Genomic DNA, 24132 nt, shown 5'->3' with positions numbered 1-24132 from the left:
ATAACCTCCTCTTATCTGTACTCCTTGTCTTCTGCTAATTAACCAACTAACCTGAAATCCAGTTTTGTAAATTACCTCTGATGCCAACAGCTCCTAGTTTCAAAGTTAATCCTTGGTATCTACGACTTTTTGAAAGTCTATGTAAATTATGTCACTTGCTTTGATTTTGGCAAATAATCCGGTAGTCTACCCAAAAAGTGTAGTAGATTGGTCAGGCAAGATCTTCCTCTCATAAACCCCTGCTACCTGTTAACTAGTATACTGTTTTCATTCAGGTACATTTCTAATTAATTTCTTATTATAGTTTTCATAATTTTGCCTGGTATGGAATAAAACTTATTGGTCTATAATTAGCGGAATCCATTTTTTCTCCCTTTCTGTAGACTGGTGTCATGTATGCAACTTTCAAGTTATCAGGTACTTTTTGCTTCCGAAGTGATTGTTTAAAATATGCCTAATAAAGGTTTAAAATCTTTCATTCCTTTTAGTACAACTAATAACATTCCATCACATTCAGGGCTTTTATTAGTTATTAATAAAATAAAAACTTGAAGCACATCTGACTCGATTTCGATTTTAAATTTTATAAACTCCAAGCTTGTTTTTACTTCTGCTGGAGGCACTCCGCTTATTACTTCTTCTACAAATACTTGGGTAAAGCATTTATTTAATTTAGTTATTAACCGCATCTCATTTCAATTATTTCTACCTTCTTCATCTCCGGGTTTCTTAAGTTTTCTTTTACAGTTTTTTCAAAGATCTAGTTCTTGAAAAATTGTTTGCTGTTTGCTTGCCTACATTAGCAATTCTATTTTCAATTTCTGTAGGGTGGTCCAGATCTAATTATGCAATTTTCATTACGCTATAACTTATTAAGTTTATTACATAGAAAATCACCCAAAAAATCCTGGAACAACAAGAAGTGTGCAAACTGACGATATGAAGAATCGCCTTCGTGCCGAACTGGAATCGTCCCTGCATAAATCAAAGTCATCCAGACGATCTGGATCTGCATAATTGGATCTGGACCACCCTGTATTTTGAGGTTTTTGTGCTATTTTCTTGTTTGATTCTTTGCTCTAGTGCCCAGTATTCCTTTAAGTAAGAGTTATTTGTCTGTTTTTTTAAGTTTTCTTCTACTGTGACCTTATTTATTCATTTATTTTATATTTTTACCAAAACCCTTATTTATCCCTTTTTGCCATTTATTTAGATGTTTTTGGAATGTCCAGTTGTTCACTCTGACTCTTCTGCATTCTCTTGCTCATAAATCACTCACTTTCTTATGCTTTACTGTCCTTTCCTGGAGTTATTTAATTGTTTTTTTCCCTTATTTGTACTGCCCTCCTCCTTTTTTCTTTGTATTGGAACAGTATTTACCATCTCTCCTCTCATCTGAGCTGAGTGTTGCAATTTGGTTAATGCATTGGGGGGGATGGAGGGCTGCCCAGAGGTTATATAAGATTATATAATCAGGCAGGTGCACTAAGGATGCATTGCGTGCCGCTCACGCCACATCTATTCTTTATATCTCTCTTTCTCCCTCGTGCTTAGTTTGTGGACCGATGGCCCAATAGCACAGCTTAGGGAAACCACCCGGAAATTTTGTACTTGTCCCGTTATCCAGTCCATCCCAGTTTGCTGGCAGCAATGCATGTTGTAAAAGGAGCTGTCAGTTAAATAAAGATGTATCCGGTTGATTTGGGCTGTCAGTGGTTGAGGTGAGGAACAGCCAAAAGCAGCACCTGACTCCCTCAAGGCCCAAAACTCAGGAAAAGCTGGAAAGCAGCAGCAGTGCCAGTATCCAAGCAGACAGTCTTTAGAAACAGCAACAACTTCTTGTTGCTATGAAGAAAGCTTTGAAATTTCAGTGACCTGCTTTCCGCAAAAAAAAAAAAATCATCTTTGATCTTTTTTCAATAACTGAACTGTTTTGCAAATGATAAGCAAGGCAAACATTGTGAAGAGTGTAAAGCTGGTTAACTCCACGACAAAGTGCCAAAGGTAAATAGCAGCTCCTTTACAAAAAGGGGATTTCAAAATCTCAGCTTCCAAATTCATGAATCAAAGCTTCTACTTAGTAAGAAGATGATATATGATATTAGTGTGTCTAAAATCTAAAATTAGTGTTTTGATACCTATGGGGCATGTCATGTCAGGTTTTCAAGGTGAAAGTGTAAAAAGCTCGTAAGGTTTACAACAGAAAAAATGTTCATTAGAATACATAAATGGGACAGTCTGTAAAAACCAGGCAGATAAATTATGTTTTTATATTTAGCCAGGAATATAAAAATACTTTCAACCATACTTTCAAAGTTATCTCTTTATTACAAAGATGTCTGAATAAGATGTCTAGGGTAGTGAGCATTTAAATTTATCTTAACAAAATTATAAAAATTGGTTAGTGTTGAACAACTCTTTTTACAACCAATGCAAGTATGACAAAACTGTTACTTTACTTCTCTAGCTTATTTTGTGCAGTATAAAGCATAAGAGACATACTCTTCATTAAATGCATTATAAATAAAATAATGGTATTCAGTTCAATTTAGTGGATAGCCTTTTTTGCATGTTTTACTTCTGGAGTTGACCATATCCAGTACAGCGTATGCCCACTGATTAATCTTAACATTTATTGTGCTGAGTGGTTACGTTTGCTGACTCACAACTTCAGAGCCTGTGGTTTAAGTCCCAAATTCGGACACTACCTGGAGCGTTTGCACAATGTCTCTGTGGGTTTTCCTCCCATATCCTACAGATTTGTGTTTTAGGTTAGTTGTGCTGGTGTGGAGTACTGTCTGGGGCAGGTTCCCACCTCGTGCCCATTCCCCACCCTGGATCTGCACTTCTCCCATTGACCCTAAACTGGATAAACAATTTAATCTCTGGAATGACTGTCATGTACATAAATTCTCATTGAAAGTAAAAAAGTCCTAAATATTTAGAAACCAAGCCAAGATAAACTATGAAATGCCAGATATTTTAATGGGTTTTGCTAAAAGGTCTTTTGGCTAATAAATTAGGGGTTAAAAATCATAATTGTTATATAGTACTACTGGCTTACTATGCATCTTTTTTCCAGGTTTGGTTTTTCAGATGTAAAAGTTCATGTTCTCAATCCATTTAGTCTGTTACAGTTTTGCGGGCATCCATAGTCTATCCTTATACCAGCCGTGGACGGGGCACCAATACATTGAAGAGCAAATTCTCCCATACAGTACATCCTGACTGTGTCATGCAGAGACAATAAATACATACTAAGTAATCATTTGGGATGATAGATCAAACTGGGAGTAAAGCAAAGAATGATGTCATAAATGTTCATAATCAACAACAAAAAAAATCAACAGAGCATACATAACCGGGTAACAACCCAGTGCAACTTTTTCAGATCTGATGGGGAGAGTAGTATGACTGGTAAAGGGACAGAGTTAGCTGATATGATAGAGAGAAGGAAGGTTGATATACTGTGCATGCAAGAGACCATATGGAAGGGGATTAAAGTCAAGTGTATCAGAGGTGGGTTCAAATTGTTCTGCAATGGTGTGGATCAGAGGAGAAATGGGGAAGGAGTTTTCCTGGAGGAACAGTAGAGGAACAGTATGTCAAGAGAGTTTTGGAGGTGAACAGAGTATCAGACAGACTGTTGATTATGAAGATGGAAATTGAAGGCGTGATGATGAATGTTATTAATGCATATGTCCTCCAAGTTGAATTTGTGATGGATGAGAAAGAAGATTTCTGGAGTGTGTTGGATGAAGTGGTGGAGGGTGTAGCCAAGGGACAGAGAGTGGTGATTGGAGAGGATTTCAATGGACATGTTGGTGAAGGGAACAAAGGGGAGGAGAAGGTGATGGGTAGGTATGGTGTCAAACAGAGAAATGCAGAAGGTCAGGTGGTAGTGGATTTTGCAAAAAGGATGGACATTGCTGTGGTGAATATGTATTTTGAAAAGAAGGAGGAACACAGGGTGATGTACAAGAGTGGCGGAAGATGCACACATGTGGAGTATATCCTATGCAGGAAGGTCAGTCTGAAGAAGATTGGAGACTGCAAAGTGGTGGCAGGGGAAAGTGTAGTTAGGCAGCACCGGATGGTGTTCTGTAGGATGAAGTTGGAGAACAAGAAGAGGAGGTGAATGAGGGCAGAGCCAAGGGTCAAATGATGGAAGTTGAAAAAGGAAGACTGTAAGGTGGAGTTCAGGGAGGTGGTAAGACAGGCACTAGGCAGCAGTGAAGAGCTACCAGATACATGGGCAACTTCAGCACTAGTGGTATGGGAATTAGCTAGAAGGGTACTTGATATGACATTTGAACAAAGGAAAGAGGTGGTGGCAAATGGTGGAATGGGGAAATACAGGAGAGTATACAGAGGAAGAGGCTGGCAAAGAAAAAGTGGGATAGTCAGAGAGATGAAGTAAATAGACAGGATTACAAGGAGCTAAGGCATAAGGTGAAGAGAGAGGTAGCGAAGGCTAATAATAAGGCATATGATGAGTTGTATGAGAGGCTGGACACTAACAAGGGAGAAAAGGACCGATTAGCTAGGCAGAGGGACTGAGCTGAGAAAGATGTGCAGCATGTTAGGGTGATGAAAATGGAAACATACTCACAAACGAGGAGAGTGTGTTGAGCAGGTGGAAAGAATACTTTGAGAGGTTGATGAATGAGAGAGAGGGAAGGCTGGATGATGTGGAGATAGTGAACCAGGAAGTGAAACAGATTATCAAGGAGGAAGTAAGAATAGCTAAGTTCATGAAGAATCGGAAGGCTGTTGGTCCAGATGACATAGTTTTTAACCAGATTGTTTAATGCAATCTTGGAAAGTGAGAGGATGCCTGAGGAGTGGAGAAGAAGAACTGGTACCGATTTTTAAGAAAAAGAGTGATGTGCAGAACCAAAGTAACTACAGAAGGATAAAACTGATCAGCTACAAAATGAAGTTATGGGAAAGAGTAGTGGAAGCTACTTTAAGAAGGGAGGTGATGATTAATGAGCAGTAGTATGGTTTCATGTCGGGAAAGAGCACTACAGATGCAGTGTTTGCTATGAGGGTGTTGATGGAGAAGGCTAAAAGAAGTTCCATTGTGTCTTTGTGGACCTGGAGAAAGCATATGACAGGGTGCTTAGAGAGGAGTTGTGACACTGTATGAGAAAGTCTGGAGTAGCAGAGAAGTCTACAGGAGTGGTACAGGATATTACAAGAGAATTGTGAGGGTGGTGAGGTCAGCGGTAGGAGTGACGGATGCATTTAAGGTTAAGGTGGGTTAATATTTACTAAAGCACATATAATGCACAGTAAATGGGATGATGAAAACAAAACGTAACACTGACATGAAAAAAATGCTTATTATGTAGCCCCACTACAAGCTGGAGGTGGCATAGTTAAAGATGCTAAGATTTGCATTAGGTGTGACAAGAATGGACAGGATTAGAAACAAGTACATTAGAGGGTCAGCTCAGGTTGGACTGTTTGGAGAAAAAGCTAGTGAGGCGAAATTGCATTGGTTTGGACATGTGCAGAGGAGAGATTCTGGGTATATTGGGAAAAGGATGCTAGAGATGGAGCTGCCGGGCAAGAGGAAAAGATGAAGGCCTTAGAGGAGGTTTATGGATGTGGTAAGGGAGGACATGGAGGTGGTGGGTGTGACAGGGCACAAGACAGAGGACAGGAAGATATGAATAAAGATGATCTGCTGTGAAGATTAATATTGTATACAAACAGAATAATGTACTGTATATTAGAACATCAGAACATTAGCAACATTGTGATCAGAACAAGCCATTCTGTCCAACAACTTTGTCTGTCTTATTCACCTGGATTGTCCAATCAAGTCAAAATTGGAAGGTTCCTAACATCTATACTTCATTGTATGAAGAAAAACTTTGCAACAACTTCACAAAATCTGTCCTTAACAAGTTTCCAAATGAGTCCCTTTGTTCTTGTTGCAGAGGTTATTTTAAAGTAACAACTAGGATCCACTGTACTAATTTCTTTTATAATTTTGAACACTTCAGACATGTTCCCTGTTAATCTTGAATTATTTAAAGTGGAAAGGTTCATCACCTTCATTCTCATCTCACAGCTCATACCTCTTCGTTCCAGAATCAGCCTGTTCACTGTTCACACTGAACATTCTCTAGTGCGGCTATGTCCTTTTTGTAATATGAAGACCATAACTAAACACAGTACTCTAGGATCAGGATACGTTGCAACAGTTTATAGATGATTTTTGCAGTTGGAGCCCAGGAATGTTAAATGATTTTCTCATTGAAATTGGAGTAGAGGAAGAAGCTGAACTTACTGCCTTACAACTGGTCATCTCAAAATTAAAAGCATGTTTGAAAACAGCTTGAGTTAAAACTTCCAAAAAGTTTAACCATCAGGACTTGGAATAATTTCGAAAAAGTTTCCAGTTTAGCAGGTAATAATTACTAGGTAATGCATGTAAAATATCATGGAGTACTGACACAATGAAAGTCAAATTTCAAACCTATGTAGCAATAAGCTGTTTTCAGCATGATGTTACTGAGTATTGGTCATCGGGTGTCCTTTCTAGAGCTGTTTCTTGCTTTGTGCCCAGTCCAGGATGACTAATGGTTTCTTGTGACCATAAACTGGATAAGCAAATTAGAAAATATGTGGATGGATTAATGTTGTTACTCTTTTTGTTGTTGTTACTCCTCATGCTTACTATACCTCCTTGAGATTAATTTTCGTTGAACTGATTTTGTTCTTCAATACTCATACAATCAATCCCTCCAGTTTGTTTCCTCTGTTTTTCCTGTCACTGTCTTACTTTTCTGTACTAAAGAAACCAACACTTGATATATGTGTCCTGTCTAATCCTTGTCCTATTTAATCTAAAACCAGTTCACTATGTCCAAAACATGAAATATTACTGTTTCTTGCATCAATCCATTATGTAACAAATATTATTTAAATCTTTTCATTCTGACTCAATGAGAGCACTACAACTGCTCGCCACCTCTCCATTGTTTCGAATGACCTGCTTCACAATTTTGTATTTTGCTGCCCCCTTTGATAACCTCAACAACTCATGAAATAACTGAAGAAACGTTGAGCCATTTGGATAAAATGAAACTGTTATGTACATGTTGGACTTTGGCTTGTTCAAATACAGCTTTACTTATATGTAAGAGAAGAAATGCAAAAGAGATATCTGAAAAAATCATCAGAAAAAAATAAGTCAAAAAATGGAACACAACTGTGTCCAATACACCAAAACCAGTTGGTAAATAAAAACTCATAGCCAAAGCCCAATATTTATTATTTGCTACAATAAAACTACAATAGTTTTAAGAAGTTTGAATTTGTTGTCTTAGAAAGCTCTTTACTTAGGTTTTATTCAAAGTTCATACATCATTTATAGTAGTGCAACAATGAAGTCACTCAGTGAGGAACATGTGACTAGATATGGACATTGTTGCTACATATAATAAAAACAAGTCTAAAAATTGTGACACCCATATAAAAACTGTAGAAAATGTTCATCAAGAAAATACGAAATATAAATAACATGAATAACAATAAATATCATTCAAAAAGTTTAAAAAGCCTTTAAGTATTAGAACATTAGAATAATTTTGACAACAGGCCATTCATCCCAACAAACTCACTGCATTAATTCAACTTTAACAGGTTCATGACACAAAAACCCTTCGATACTCACCTACCTTATTTATGCCATGTAGTCAGTCTTCCAAAAAATGTTTTCCCTTGACTCTAACCAGTCTTCTGTGGCACCTTTCGTTATGATTGCCAGTTTATGGAGCTCAAAATCAAGCTTTATGCAAGCATCTAGGTCTGAGCACTCAAGTGAGGTCTAGAAACACGAACCAGCCTGGTCCCACACTCAAGAAGCAGGCTTTCCAGTTGGCACAGGCCAAATAGGGAGAGAGAGGAGAAATATTAAACCCTGATCCCAAATAACAGCACAATGTTCTTTAACATATTCAAAGATTTGAATGCTCTTTAGTATGTTAAAAGATTTTAATCAAAACTTAAAAGAGGAAGTCAAAAACAAGAACAAAAGAAAAGGGTTGCATGACAGGGGAAAACTCATAGGAAAACAAAATCAAGTCTATTATTCAACAATCAGAATACAAGTAGCAGATTAGAATCTGTTACATAGAAAATCAAAATGTAGAACTTACAGAATCCACAAATTAAAATCCAAAGGAGAACTGAACAATATGAACAGGAGTCAGTGGCCATTTTAAGAGCGGTTAGTCCTTTAAATAGTGAAGGGGATGGTCCTACAGCTGCATTGTCAGGGGACCCCCACCTCTTCAGCTGAATATATAAAAAACAAGGACAGTAGCTTCAAAGAAAATACATTAATAAACAAACAAAGCAATATCAAGTGAAATGTAATACAAAATAAACAGGATAATAATATTTAAAGGACAAGAAACATCAAATAAAAGGAACAGAAACTTGATCCAGGGATGAAATTGTGGATATGGCAGAATTCCTTCTAGTTTTACTGCAGTGCCCAGTTCATTACAATGTCATCCTGATTTGTCCTCAGATTTCATCCATTTGCTGATGACGCCCAATTTCACTTTCAGGTCACATTGGCTGTAAAAATACTGCCCACCTGTTTCGCGTGAAGTTCGTGCTTCAGTGTCTGCACACTTGTTATAAGTGAATCAAACTAAAACTGAACAGCAGCTTTTCACATATAAACTAAATATAAGTCTGATACCCAACCAAGATCTTCAGATGCCAACCATCTTTTCAGCCCAACTGCACTTTTGTGCTTCATACTCTGTGGACTGTCTAATACTTTAAGGCTTCAACCCCAGTTTTAAAACTTTCATACATGAAATCAATAGGGGACACTAACACATCAATTTTTGCCAGAACTTGCTTTTGTGCAACACATTGGGTTTCTCATAAAATGTGAAAATGCTTAATTTGAAATTTGGTATATAAATTCAAAAATGAACTGATTATAAAAAACTAAATGTTTCAGGGCCTTGAAATTTGCTCATTTCCCATTGAATGTCTGGGCATTTCTTGTTTCTGTTCCTGCTAAGGCTGGCAACACTATTTTGCATTCCCAGTGTGCATGAAAAATGGCTGGATGAATAGAAAGCAAAAAAAAGATTAAAATTTTGAATGAAACACAATAATCAGTAGAACCAGACATATTATGAGTTGCTAATGAATGTAAACATTTATGTAAATATAACTGTATATCTGAAGCAAGCAAAACCACTAAACATAAAATGAAAGACCCCAAGGGGCACAGTCTTTTTCCAGACTGACTTTGAGATCAGAGAGTCATCATTTCATTGGCGGTCTATGTAAAGTCTTGACTCTGCAGACTTGAGAAACATTTCCTGGCAGCCCCTGCTCTCAAAGGGCATGGGTTATGTGCTCTGTACACCAAGATCAAAGTCACTAGAGGAGACAAAGGTTAAACATTCAGGAAACTGTGGCATGAGGGTGCTGTTTCTACACGGCTCACCTCTCTTGTGCTCCGCACATACCGGTATGTTTACTCAGTAATACATTATGATGAGCAGGATCATGTTATTCACTTTACACTGACTGACTCCACATCAGGCAGCTTCCAAGGGCACAGGTGACCACTGACAGCTACCAAATCATTCCCTTGCTGGATGTTTTAATTTACTTTCTGGTGGAACAGCGCTGTCACCTTATAAATCAAAGGATCAAGAAGAGGCTGAGAGTAATGCTAGTCATTTTCCTGACCTTAGCATCCAATAATCCAAACTAATTCAGGATCCAGTTGTTCTGAGTGCTACTTTCAAAAATACAGTTCTCTTAGTGCCCTGCTTTTTCTGTTCTGAGAAGATGTTTTTTTTTAATATTTGTGCTGGAAAAGAACCTTTACTTCACTGGCTTCACATTAGTCTCATGACTGTGGTCAACCAGAAACTCTTAGGATGATTCATAACTAGACTTTATAAGACACAACATGAATCTTCTGAAGACATAACATAATAATGATTAAGACGATGATAAAAATAGTTTAAAACCAATCACATGAAGGGGAAAAAACAGAGTGCCAAAGCCTAATCTGTCAAAATGAGGCTCAAGACGAGCACCAATCTTGGATGAAGTGCCAGTTGATCAGAGGATACACTCCCAGAAATACCTACAGTTCCTCATATCTGGGAAATTTAAAGAAGTATAAATAAATGTAACGTAATATACTGTACTTGTCTTTTGTGCTGGAGGAACCCATTGCACTCAGAGAAACATAAGCACAAAATTCACACAAATAATAATAGGAACAGAAATCAAATCTACATCTCTGATTCTGTGTAGCATGTGCAGCATATAAATTGCAATGTAGACTTAAGAGTAAATTGAATGCTCTGTCCAAAGACTTAGCTCCGTCTTCAGCACTACAATCCACAATATATACAAGTTCCACAAAACTGACGCTGCTGCATGAAATCGTGGTCTATCTCACGATTACCACTACTGTTACTCATAAAGAAGATGCTGAAATTTTTGAACATCTCCACTTGGGCCAGGGATTTGGCCCTTACCTGAAGAGAATAAGCCACTCACTTCAAGGAGAGAACAGTGACCTTGGTTTTGGAGGTGCTAATTCTACCCTTCCCCATATTACAGCTGTGAATAATTCTACTGCACTCCATAGATCACACTCTGAAGAGGCAAAGAGGACAGCGACATCTGCAAACACCAGAGCCTCAACCATTAATTCCCCAAATTGGATATTCTCCAAGCCCAAACTGTGCCTAATATCTTATCCATTAAAATCTTGACCAGGAATCAAGTCAAATCACATCCTTGGAAAAGTCCAAGTTCCACATTAAGGTTTGACATTTTGTGATCAAGCTTTATATTAGTAAAGTAAAAATCACAATAAATTATTACAATATACTACTTTTAGTAAAATACCTCAGGAACCAAGTGTCATGCAGCACAGTGATATTTGTAATATTTTCTAATATGTTTTTCTACTGTTACTCTCATTGGCTCATAAGCCTACTAATACTATAGTACTAAATACTGTCATAAGCTTTTACGTATCTGAACAAATCTGCTGAGGAGTTCTGTTACATTTTCTAATACTTCTAAATATGTAGGTCTTGTCCTACATTGTTTGTTACAGGCCTTGAAATATCCTAAACTGCTTCTGGACTATCTCCATACTTAAGACTTCATTTCAGTATATGTCTTTTGGACATTTCCTCATCCATTCAAACTTTACAAGTTAATTAAAGTCTTCTATCATGGCAATATATTCCATAAAACCTGCATTTTTTAAAGTGTTGAAAAGTTGTTAATTGACACTGTTACCTGAACTGATATTCTATATAACACACTACCATTGTCATGTTCCTGTCCTTTTTGCTCACTGTTTTAATCTGCATATCTTGACTAAGATGTAGCTCATCATCTTCTATTTGAAGTCGGAATGTATTTAAATTCGCCCTGATGACAATGGCTACTCATCCACATTGATGATCTTTATTACATTTTCTCTGCTGCTTGATGGTGGAAAAATAGATAGAATGCACTGAAAAAGACAGCTGACACCATGAACCAGCCTATGACCAGAGGGAAAAGTATAAAAGAATGGTGAATAAAACAAAGCAAAGTTAGCAACGAGAGGTCAAATCACAAAAGCAAATCGAAGTCAAAAAACAAAATAAAAATAATCCAAATTAGTATCAAATCAAAATACTACAAAAAAAAACTTGAGAGGTAGTAGGATACTGACTAAAAAGTGCTACCATCTTTTATAGGTCATCTTAATTAAGTCCCATGTAACATGTCATGTGACAAGTAACTGGCATAGAAACTGGCTGTTGTGATTTGGCCTTTCTTTTATTTTTTTGCAGTTATTTCTTGTATAAAATATGTGAAACATTGTTTTAAGGGTTATGCAGCACATGTAATATAGTGGTTATATTTATTTTTTGCTTCTATGTGTCAGAAGCATATTACTTTCTACCCCAGCAACATTTTGTTTTTCTTGTTGGTGCCGTCATTTTGAGATATTTTGTGTGTCAGTTGCTATGCCATTGCTAGGTAGGAATGCCAAGTGGCACGACATGTCATTACTGTAATGGTATAAAGGTCAGTATCATGCGCTTCCTAGTTGTCCAAATTTATGGAATCGGCCAATAAATGCATCATTATTGTATAGGATTAAATTTAGATCATTTTCTGTCCATTGCCTACAATTAATGTATTTTCAGTTGACTTTGGTTATGATAATTATTCTAGGTAGTGACCCTTCCGTACATTTCTTCTATTATAATTTTTTAATCAACCTTTTCTCGATTCCGATTCCATTTTAAGTCTGCTGTCTGCCTGCAATGTCAGTACAACTCTTAGGAATGGCGTTGTAATAAAATAAATAAACAAATAAAAATAAACTAATTGCAAAGAACAAATATGCAAAAAATAATTTCTGGAATCATGACACTTTCCAAATAATGCACTGTATCAATGCATTTTATACTTATCTCAATTTTCAGGATTCAGCCATTTTTCTGTTACTTGCTGTTACATCATATTTGTGCACAGCTATATTTAACTAGAATTATTTTGTTTTATTTTAAATAGTTCTAGCAATAATGCAGCTATTTTTAATCTATTACAGATTCTGTATTGGGTTAATCCCTGCAGTTCTGTAATTCTAAACATATCTTTCATTTTTTTTCAGTATCGTCACAAGTATTACTACATCATACCTCTTTGACATATCTGCTCCTATTATTTCATATATCAGAGCCCCCCAGGTTCAACATGACACTGGTTTCTGGTTTTCAAATATTCTGTTAAGGCAGATCATCCAGTGGACCAGTCATGGCTGGTGGGCAGACTACAAGGCTGAGGAGAGAAGGGAATCGCAGAGTGCTGTAACTTTCTGTAGTGAATATTTAAATGAGCCCCCTTATTGTGTTATTTTAAATTTCCCCATGCAGCCAATATGAAGAATACTAGTCCATGACAAAATCATTAATGTGCAGGTGTTTTCAAAGGATGTAAAAATAACAAAAAATTGCTATTGCCAATAATATCCCCAGACTTATACGAGGGCACTAAACTTAATAACACTGGAAAGGTAACAGAATAAGAGGGCGACACGCGCTGTGATACATAAGCTGAACATTTTAATGTGAGCTCTGGGATATCATTTTACTTTGATCTTCTCTTCTCTTTACTTGGTTACAAATATAATTTAAAAGTTTTTCACAATGGTGGTCCCTTGTGAATGGCCCCATGGGCATACTGAGGAGTGTTTTGCACGCATGGGTCTCTGGACATCCATATTTTTAGTGCAGGCATCTATTACTCAGCGTCATTGACATAGCACTGTTTTTTTTATGGCTTTCAGTGAACAGATGTATTGCTAGCTTTCAGTTGCTAAGGAAATACACAAAAGAAAATCGACATCCAGTGTGAATTGAACATGTCTTTGAAAAGCAGCAAAATTATATTTATTTAATAAAATTGATTATGAAATGATTGTAAAGATTATGAATATCATCGTAATTACCATCCATCCATTCATTATCCAACCCACTATATCCTAAAACAGAGTCACAGGGGTCTGCTGGAGCTAATCCCAGCCAATGCAGGGCGCAAAGCAGGAACAAATCCTGGGTAGGGCGCCAGCCCATCGCAGGGCACACACACCAAGCACACACTAGGGACAATTTAGAATCGCTGATGCACCTAACCTGCATGTCTTTGGACTGCGGAAGGAAACCCACGCAGACACAGGGAGAATATGCAAACTCCACACAAGGATGACCCGAGAACCAAACCCAGGTCTCCTAACTGTGAGGCGCTACCACTGCACCACCATGCCCATGTTACTTTTTTGGTTTTGTATTAAACAGCAAGTAAAGGTAATTTACAGGTATACAGTTATTTACTTTTTAGGCGTTTAAGGAATGGGGTCATACACTATTCCTCTTTAAAAGTTATTCACATATCTTAGCATTCAATTTTCAGACTTTATTCACCCAGGAACCACAGCAGCAACACCTGAAGCTGACCAATGGCAAAGTATTACTAGGGCTGCTGGGATTTGTAGTTAATTTAAGTTGTGTTGCTACAATATTATCTATTCATCCATTTTCTAATGAACTTAATCCATCTGAGGATCACAGGGAGGTAGCGTCCAGGCAAAATCAAGCACAGGGATCCATTGCAGTTCATTGCAGGGCCCACTCATGCAGTTACCCTCACTGACAATGGCATGTGGCCAACTTAGAATTGCCATCTTACCTAATATGCATCTCTTGGGGATATGGAAAGAAAATAAGAGTACGCGAAGAGTTGGCAGGGTCGCTGAGCCTACAAAGACAAGAAAAGATTATGCAGATTCCATAAACGCAGTGAATAGATTCTTTCCCCACCAGACATTATGCATCCATCCATGTTCCTAACCCACTCTTGTTTTCTCTTCTCTCTGTATCTGGTGGCGGACCTGTGCCACCACCTCCTGGATGAAATTCCCTGAGGCTGGTAGAAGGAATAGGAACCCTGAGATCATGTCCTGATGACATTTGTACTGGCTAATATTACTGGCTCTGTTATTCTTTTTTGTTTTTTTGTATCTTAGATATATAATAAAATACCCAGAGATTTTTCTCCATTGGAGGTTTTTTTCCTCTTTCTACTGACTATATTCCCCTTAGTGTAATTAGTTAATTAGACTTTTATAACTTCTCTGTATTGGAAGGTCCTGCATGAATAAATATTGTTGTTTTCCAATGCAGTGTAAGAGGAACGTTATATTATATTATTATATTATATTATATTATATTATATTATAAATTACATACACTTGTTTAACACTGCAGTCTGCAAGTTATAGCTCTTGCCACTATTATTAGCGGTGACTCTATGCCTATGACATTTTAAATAGGCCCATATAAACACCCCGTCGCACTGTGAGAAGTTCTCTCCCAGATAATCACCTTGTTTCAGGCAGTGCACATTCCCCTGTCCTGGGTGGTCATATTGGGTATCAGCCTACAGGGTCTACAGTGACACTTATTTGAACAAGCTGACTAGAAATTCCAGTGAGGCCTGACATTCCAACACACTCACACTTGGCCACTTATGATTCATTAGGGTTTTCCACAGGAAAATCTATCTGAACGCTCTCTAACCTGCCCCTTCTTAATCCCCTGACAAACAAAAAAGAGAATGAATAGCTCAAAGCAAAGCTCACCCTCTACTTCAAATATTGAACGGCTTAAAACCACTTCAAAGAGGGCCTCACTTACCTATTTATTACCTGAATGAGGGAGAAAAAGAAGAAGAAAAAGAAGAAGCTCACAGATTGCATCAGGCTATAAATAGGTACAAACATGAGGAAAGTGTGCTGAGCTGCGTGGAGCCACATTGCTTCATTTGTTTGTTCTTATCATCTGAAGCTGCATACATCAGATGTCAGCTAGGCAAGGCCCTTTATTATTTACAGGGGGCATGCAGAAAGAATCCAGGAACCATGATGGATAAGGCTGGTTTCCCCTTGTCTTTCCTCTACATCCAGTGGCCCTGTGAGGGGACAGACCTCTCAGAGTGTCGTCTGATTGTTTGTAGAGTAAGCTGTCAAGGGAGAGGATTTGAGTTGGGTACACCTGAGGGCTGTGAAATGGTAAATTACACATATAGGGATCATTCTGTATCATGGATGGGTATTAAGTGTTGAGGGACTCTTCTGCTTGTATTCCAAGAAATAACAGAATTAAAGTATTGCAACTGATAAATGTTAAGGAATGAACATTAATTATCCCACACCTCCATTTTTCTTAATCTAGCTAGACCAATGCACGGTCATGATGAGCTGCAATCCATCTCAATATCACTGAGTGCAAGGCAAGAACAAATCCCAGGATAGGACAGTAGACCACTATGTTGGCACACACATGTCCCTCTACAGTGGCAATATAGAGTCATCAGTTTATCTTCTGTGCCCCGTAAGCCTTTGAGATATGGGAACAAACTGGAATACAATGGGAAAAAATTCACACCAAAATAAGACAGCGTGCAGCCTCCATGCAGACAGGGCTCTAGGGCTGTGTAAGAGCAATGCTAACCACTCTGCCATCATGCCACCCTGGACCAGGCTGCTCTATTTAGCACCTTTCATAGTGCCCAAAAATGATCATTTATGAACCATATGGCTTAAAAAGAGAAATCAAGATGCTTTTTTATTTATGGGTAAAATGTTTTTGTTTGGGAGTGACACAGCAACAAACTGACAGCAAATTTCTGCATTTGAGGTTTTTTTTCCTCTTTCTACTGACTATATGCCCCTTAGTGTAATTAGTTAATTAGACTTTTATAACTTCTCTGTATTGGAAGGTACTGTATGAATAAATATTGTTGTTTTCCAATGCAGTGTAAGAGGGACATTATATTATATTATATTATATTATATTATATTATATTATATTATAAATTACATACACATTTTTGGATGTTTCACCTATAGTTTGTCTAAGACTTGAAGTCCTGATGCATTATGGCTCCTTGAATCTTTGAAGGTTCGCTCTCCAGTCTAATTTTATTATTCAATCTCCAGCGATACTGAACACTTCTGTCTGCTATCAAAGACACTATATAAAATAGGTAGACAGATAAAACTTTATTGAGCCCAAGGAGATATTGCACTGTTGCTGTAGTCGACACCCAAAACTGCACAGATTATACTTAAAATGACATTGCAGAATAAATAAATAAATGAAATTTTCATTCTTTTACCAGATCCAGTGTTCCAGGAGCTCAAGGCTCATTCCTGAGTCAACTATAAACTCAGACAAAGAATGGGAGCCCCCAAAGAACACCAACATGGCCACTGGGGAAACCTACACACATTAACAGAGAAGTGAATTAGTCTGTTATCAGAAAAGAAGATGAAAGTACGGCTCATCCTTAAGCATTCATCAGAAGGAAGCTGGGAAAACAAAAAAGTCTGTTATTTTTGTTCTGTGTCTACTAGTAATTAATGTTGTAGTGTGTTTCCATTACCGGTCTCACAAATTGATTGCTTTAGCTAAAAATGATTACAGAATGGAGTGTTTATTTTGGCTGAACAGCATATTCATCCAAGGGACTGGCAATGTAGACTCCTGATCCTAAAATAATTTGTCTCCTGTGTGAAAGAAATGTATGTGCTGGAAAGGGGGTGAGTGGTCATTTGCTTAGAACCATCATTCCTTAAAATTGGAGGCTCGTGTTCACACACATAATCCCATAACACTGAACACACCCCTGCTCCTGTTTGTCTAAAACATGGACACACAAATACATTAGGAACAAAACCAGTAGAGGCATCACTACAGAAACATTTTTTTCCTACCTTTTTCCATATTTATTATCAGCCTTGCCTCTTCCATACTGCATATCTGCCAATGGATTTTAGAGATCACAATTTGTAAAATGCCTTTGTTACAAATCACTTCATTAAGCACAAAAGTAACGTTTGCTTTATTTTGGCACAATTCTGCTCTGAGATTTTGCATGAACCTGGGTTTTGTCTTGGCCTAGTCACTGTCTATCTAGAGTTTGAGTATTCTCCCATGTCCACCACCAAGTTTCTGTTCACCAGGTACTCTGTGTACCCTTCCACATCCCAAAGACATACAATTTAAGGGAAATCAAAACCTCTAACCTTTAGTAATGGGCACACATATTGTCCTGTTCAGGATCGGTTCACGATCTGTGTGTGATTCTGCTGACGAGGACTTAAGCTACTCACAACCCTATGAACAAACAACAAAAGAAAAAATAGTGCAATGCTGTCCTGTATTACATACAGTAGTATTGATTGAGCAGGCCCTTGTGTTACAATGGATGTTTGTACATATTTATTATTCTTTATTTTCTGTTTTTGAACACCCCGGCCCGTCTTGTTTATAGGCACCTCTGTTGGAAAATACAAGATATTATGAAAACAGAGTAGGGAGTAATTAGTATCATCACAGAAACAGACATTTCAAGTAGTTAATGCAATCTTTTGCGGACCACATTTCCACTGTTTCTCATTCATGTAGGTTCGTGCTATACAACATCCGCAAGATCAGACGTCATCTGACAGAGTATAGGGTGGTCCAGATCTAATTATGCAATTTTCATTACGCTATAACTTATTAAGTTTATTACATAGATAATCACCTGAAAAATCCCAGACCATCGAGAAGTGCGCGAACTGACGACATGAAGAATCATCTTTGTGCCGAACTGGAATCGTCCCCGCATAAATCAAAGTCATCCAGACGATCTGGATCTGCAGAATTAGATCTGGACCACCCTGTATGTAGCACAGCTTCTGGTCCAGGCTTTGGTCTTGTCGTATCTGGACTATCTTTAGTAGATGAGCACACATATTGTCCTGTTCAGGATCGGTTCTCACTTCGGCCAAGAGTACCCGCTTGTGCTATCCAACCGCTGCTGATGATCCAGAATGCAGCAGCCCATCTTATATTTAACCAGCCGAGAAGGGCACGCGTCACTCCTCTCTTCACTACACTGGCTGTCTGGAGCAGAACACATTTAAGTTCAAAAACAGGGATGTTACCCTCACAGCTGTGAGGAAACAGTGGGCCAACATGCCCCCTAAATGCAGGTAGTACCAGTGAACCAATGGAAATGAGTTTTATTTGCCACTTATAGATGAGCTTTTGTCCTAATGCAATATGAAATGAAAGTAACAGATCATCATACCACCTTATATTCACTTTTAAAACAAATATAACCTGTTCTTCAGTTTATTTCTTTTACATACAGTATTGATGGTTTAACTCAAAATATAAAACTCTAGTCAATTTTTTTTTTACTTTCTAGCAACTTGTGCATACTAAAGAAGCACAGAGTCACAGTTTGCTTTTATTTTAAATTGGCCTTAATACAATTTAATATTATAGCAAACTGCAGAAGTGTATTAGGACCAGAATACTATTCAGATTGCATCAGTGTACTGTAGGTAAGAAAATAAATAAATAAATAAGTAGAAGATCAGAAGCAGAGAATCTGTCATTTCCTGATGGGTCACACACTCACTTTGTATTGCTCTTGATAGCTTTTGGCATCTTGAAGAATTGCTCCAGGGCCTCTGGCTTTTACTTCTAAGAGCCTTTGATGGCTTAATAATTGCCAATTTGTTTAACTGGTACTTCCAAATTGTGTTTAGTTGTTTTTAATTTAAGTGCCCTCATGGTGCTACAAAGTTGAACCCGTGGGGCATTTGCGCCGATCACTGTGCCACATGCCATTCCAAATGTAGACCAGATCACCATGGAGGGCCGCAGTTTGAAATGCAAAGAGAATTTAGTAATATCCACAGATATTTGCAGTTCTGATAATTCAGGTCTGCAGTGGGCTGGCGCCCTGCCTGGGGTTTGTTTCCTGCCTTGTGTCCTGTGTTGGCTTCAGCAGACCCCTGTGACCCTGAAGTTAGGATATAGCAGGTTGGGTAATGGATGGATGGATGGATGGATGGACAATTCAGGTTATTAGAATAAAACAGAGTCAATTATTCATTTCTACTTTCATTTTTATTTGATAAAAGATCTAATTTAAATGTGGCATCTTAATTACCATGCAAGTCAGTTTTTCAGCTGTTATGACCTGTGTCCTTTTTTTCTTCATATCACCTGACTGGTGGTAAAAATGAATTCTGATATAAAAGTAAAGAAACAAAAAAAAATATATGGGCTCACACAACATGAATTTGAACGATACCCTGACACAAATGTATCACACTTTCTCTTTGAATTAGAAACTTCCCTGGCAGTTTGGTCCCCTCTAAATTCAGCCATTGAAGGGATATGATATCTAAGCATGATCCAATAATCGATATCTAGACATTTTTTCATTTACCTGTAAGTAAAATGTTTCTTAAATTTGGTCGGCCAGATGGTCAAATTGGGGGGGTTGGGTGTTGGACTTTGGACCAATGGACCACCTGATTCTCGGCCAGCTAGGAAGCAGCTGAAGGTCTCCAGATGTGAAAGACACTTTTAAGACCGTCGAGCCCCAAGTGGGTCTAGAATTTCATTGTTCAGGCCAGTTATGGTTATTCCCTCCTCCCAGTTATGTTCCCTTTTGAATTTAATTGTTCTCTTTGGTACCAGACACTATAAAAGGTTAGTTTTATGTTGGTTTATAATTTTTAAAACCTGTTTTACTGGAGCACCAGGACCTTTGGACATTTAATTCTAGCACAGTGTCTAAACCTGCTTTTGGGATTGTGTTCTCTTTTAAAAGGAGTGATAAATTACATATACTGTATAATATATATTTGTTAGTCTATTCTGTATACTTGATAGGCTTTAAAATCTTAGTTTTAATAAATTTTAAACAAAGTAATACAGCAAAGCTATAATGTATGGCATTAAATGTGTACAGTATGCAGAAAAAGCATTCTCATGCAATCGGCAGCAATTTTTAATAAAGGTTATTAGATCAAAGGAACAAATTACAACTTTTAGCAACTGTCTCATGAAGCCTTATACACCACGGCTGCTGGTGAAGGAACATGCATTTTCTGGACTGTTTTATAAGCAATGGATCACATTATTGAATTTCCCAGGGCCTTCTGTATTGAATTAATGAAACAAACAAACTCTACTAGAATGGAAACAAAGCCTCACTAGCCTATTTTTCCTTGTATTTTCCATACTGATGGCAGTTTTCTCTTATTTAAGATTAAAATAAATTGCTATAAAATGCTTATTTGATGTGCCAAAACTCACTTTTTCAGAAAGTCAGTAAGACGCTAGTAGTTATGCGGTTTCTAAATTTGGTATTATATCCTCATTCCTGCCTGTTTTACAAGGTAACATACAACCGGCCTCCTCAAACCCTTCTAACTCAGAAGATCTTGGACATCATTTGCAAACCATCATACAGCGCTGAGCTTATTACTCATCGTTGCCGACCCAATGAACGGCTGACTCAAGCATTGTCATCTGGGATGGAAGAACAGGCTGGATTCAGGTTGCTGCAGGCCATGCTTGTTGCGTAAAAATAAACTGAACAGGTGTCAGGGAGTGAAAGCTGAGCCCTGCTTCTTCCATATGGCCATCTCATTGTCATCTCATGAGCGCTGCTGACAGTAGCAGTAAAATGAAGGTTTATGTTCACTCGCTCTCACTTGCACACACACACACACACAAACACACATTAAAGAGACCCAATAAACTGGACCCACCACTGTGTAAGCGACAACAAAAGACTATTTTTAAGGGCTTGCCGTCATTCTTCAACTATCCCAGGCTAGAGGACATTCATGGGATGGCTGGAGCTCTGACAAACATCTACGAACAGCAAGACAAATTTGTTGGGAGTTCTGAACTTCACAATAGGATCTGCAAAAAGTTTAATAACATGTCCTCATCTGTGTTTGCCCCCCTAAAAACACTCCATCTCAGACATAATTATGCCAACAGCTGCAGGGTCCTCTCAGCTTCATAATCTTATTGTGTTTTCTAGATTTGACAAGAGACACTGCCTGTAAACCCTCAACTTCTCTGAAATTGGATCTCCAGTAGAAAGGGGGCATCAGCTTTCAGGCCCATTTCCATTGCTTTTTTTTCAAATCATATCTCCCTGCAGGTATTAAAGAGTTGAATGAAAAATGAGATATCAGTTTCAAATTTCTGTGAAGTGTATTATTATTTATTTATTTTTTAGCTCAACTGCTGAACTCCCGCAGGGTGTTAAAGTAAAGGTGTCATTGATTTAACTAGAGGCTTGAAAAATTTCCCTCCCTTAGGACAGTGCTGGGGATGATTGAACTATGGAAACTCAACGCTTACTTATAAATATATGCAAAACATGAAGATCTGCGTATCCATAAAACCATCGCTTTACTGGACACAGTCCTAGAGTGTTTACATAGACTTACAAATGTGAAGGTGTAATATACAAATAAGCAACCATGGAGTATTAACCTACTGAAATTAAAGAACATCTATAAATTGTAAAAAACATTTCATAGAAATCACACAAACAGAAAATTTTACCAAGGGGAACAAAACTTCACTGAACAAGTTTCATGGAGAAAAATGTCTGATGGTCCTTAGAAATTTCGAACAAAAAAAATTACAGTTTGACTGACGAAGGCCCACTCATCATCCTGCTTCTTGAAGGTAATTTACTTTATGGAACAGAACTTGCTTAAGGTTTATAACTTCATAATAGTCTGGTGACATGTATACCATCTTTAATACCAATAATCCCACCTATTCTAACTTCTCATTGTTTGGTTATGAGTGGCTACTTACTCAAAGGTAACAATGGCACAATGTGCCACATAAGGACACTGAGAAGAAAAAGAAAGCAAGGAAAAAGTCATTCATCTAACAGTGGTCTTATGAAGCACCTTTTCATTATAGGGCCAAGGGAACCAGAGCCTGTCCTGGCTATTTTTGGCACAATACAAAACCCAAACGGATGGCAGTAAATCACGCAGTGGAGAGCAGCATGCATACACATATATTCATTCACTCATGTCTCAAGTCCATTTATTCCAGTTTCACTTAATTGTGGCCTATACTGGAAACGTCACCCATGAGACAGGAACCTACCATGGACTGGGAGCCATTTTACAAACAGTAAGTAAACATTAAGATTTTTAGGTCTCTCCAGACTTTTGCCAGTAGTGTATATGTCAGGTCCATAAGTATTTGGACAGTGACACTTCTTCTTCTTTTGGCTGCTCCCATTAGGGGTTGCCAGAGCGGATCATCTTTTTCCATATCTTTCTCTCCTCTGCATCTTGTTCTGTTACACCCATCACCTGCATGTCCTCTCTCACCACTTCCATAAACCTACCCTTAGGCCTTCCTCTTTTCCTCTTCCCTGGCAGCTCTATCCTTAGCATTCTTCTCCCAATATACCCAGCATCTCTCCTCTGCACATGTCCAAACCAACACAATCTCGCCTCTCTGACTTTGTCTCTCAACCATCCAACTTGAACTGACCCTCTATTGTACTCATTTCTCTACAGATTTTATTTTTTTTTCTCCAGCCTTTGGAGTTTTTTTTTTTTTGTTTTTTCTGTCCACCCTGGCCATCGGACCTTACTTATTCTATGTTAATTAATGTTGACTTATGTTTATTTTTTATTGTGTCTTCTATTTTTCTATTCTTAATTTTGTAAAGCATTTTGAGCTACATTTTTTGTATGAAAATGTGCTATATAAATAAATGTTGATTGATTGATTGATTTATTTCTAATCCTATCCATCCTCATCACACCCAGTGCAAATCTTAGCATCTAACTCTGCTCACAATTTTTATAAATTTGGCTCTGTATGACACCACAATGGATGTGAAATAAAGCAATCATTATGTGATTGAAGTGTAGACTTTCATTTACTTTAAACCTTTAATCTAAGAGGTTTACAAAAAATATCATATGAGCGTTTAGGAATGACAGCCATTTCTATACATGCTCCCCCTGTTTTCAGGGACTCAAACCTATTTGGACATTTGACTGACAAGCTATTCCATAGCCAGGTGGGAGCAGTCCCCCCCATTATTTAACGCATTATTAAGCAGGAAGAAGGTCTGGAATTGATTCCAAGTGTGAAATTTGCATTTGGAAGCTGTCACTATGAACTCTTAATATGATCGCCAAAGAGCTGTCCATTCAAGTAAAAACAGGCCATCATTAGGCTGAGAAAACAAAAAAAAAAACTTCAGAGACACAGCAGAAACATGAGGAGTGGTCAAATTAACCATTTGGTACTGTGGAATAATACAAATTTGAATCAATATCTTAAATAATAGTTGAACAAAGAATCTTGGGCTGAGGGCCTTTTGACCTAGTCCAAAAGAGAGGAAGAAGATCTTGAGACTACACCTAAGTGCAATGTAACATTTGGTACTTAAATAAACAAGTCTAAAACGCCTTGACGATTATTATCTGGGTGCGTTTGGGTGGATGGAAAATATGTTATGCAAACCAGCTGATGCTAAGAAAATGTATATATCTGCAAGTATAAGAGTTCTTTGTGTTAACCATATGAATGTATTAAGATTATTAGGGTATGTGATGTAGGAAAGTTAAAGGTTAGAGCCTGGGCCTGCTGTTGTCTCAAACCTTCGTCCACAGTA

General features: G+C 37.8%; 1 long non-coding RNA gene across 1 annotated transcript in view; it reads left to right on the top strand.

The window, feature by feature from the left end:
- LOC120514936 overlaps positions 1 to 16929 on the top strand; it is a 62048-nt gene extending 45119 nt beyond the window's left edge. Inside the window, exon 3 of the long non-coding RNA XR_005630547.1 lies at positions 16774 to 16929. This is a non-coding gene — a long non-coding RNA (uncharacterized LOC120514936). The remainder of the gene's footprint in view (positions 1 to 16773) is intronic.
- The last annotated feature ends 7203 nt before the right edge of the window (positions 16930 to 24132 follow it).

Source organism: Polypterus senegalus, chromosome 14 (genome assembly GCF_016835505.1).
Source record: "Polypterus senegalus isolate Bchr_013 chromosome 14, ASM1683550v1, whole genome shotgun sequence".
NCBI classification, from domain to species: domain Eukaryota; kingdom Metazoa; phylum Chordata; class Cladistia; order Polypteriformes; family Polypteridae; genus Polypterus; species Polypterus senegalus.
The sequence above is the reverse complement of the archived record's forward strand: the minus strand, read 5'-3'. Positions and strand labels throughout refer to the sequence as shown.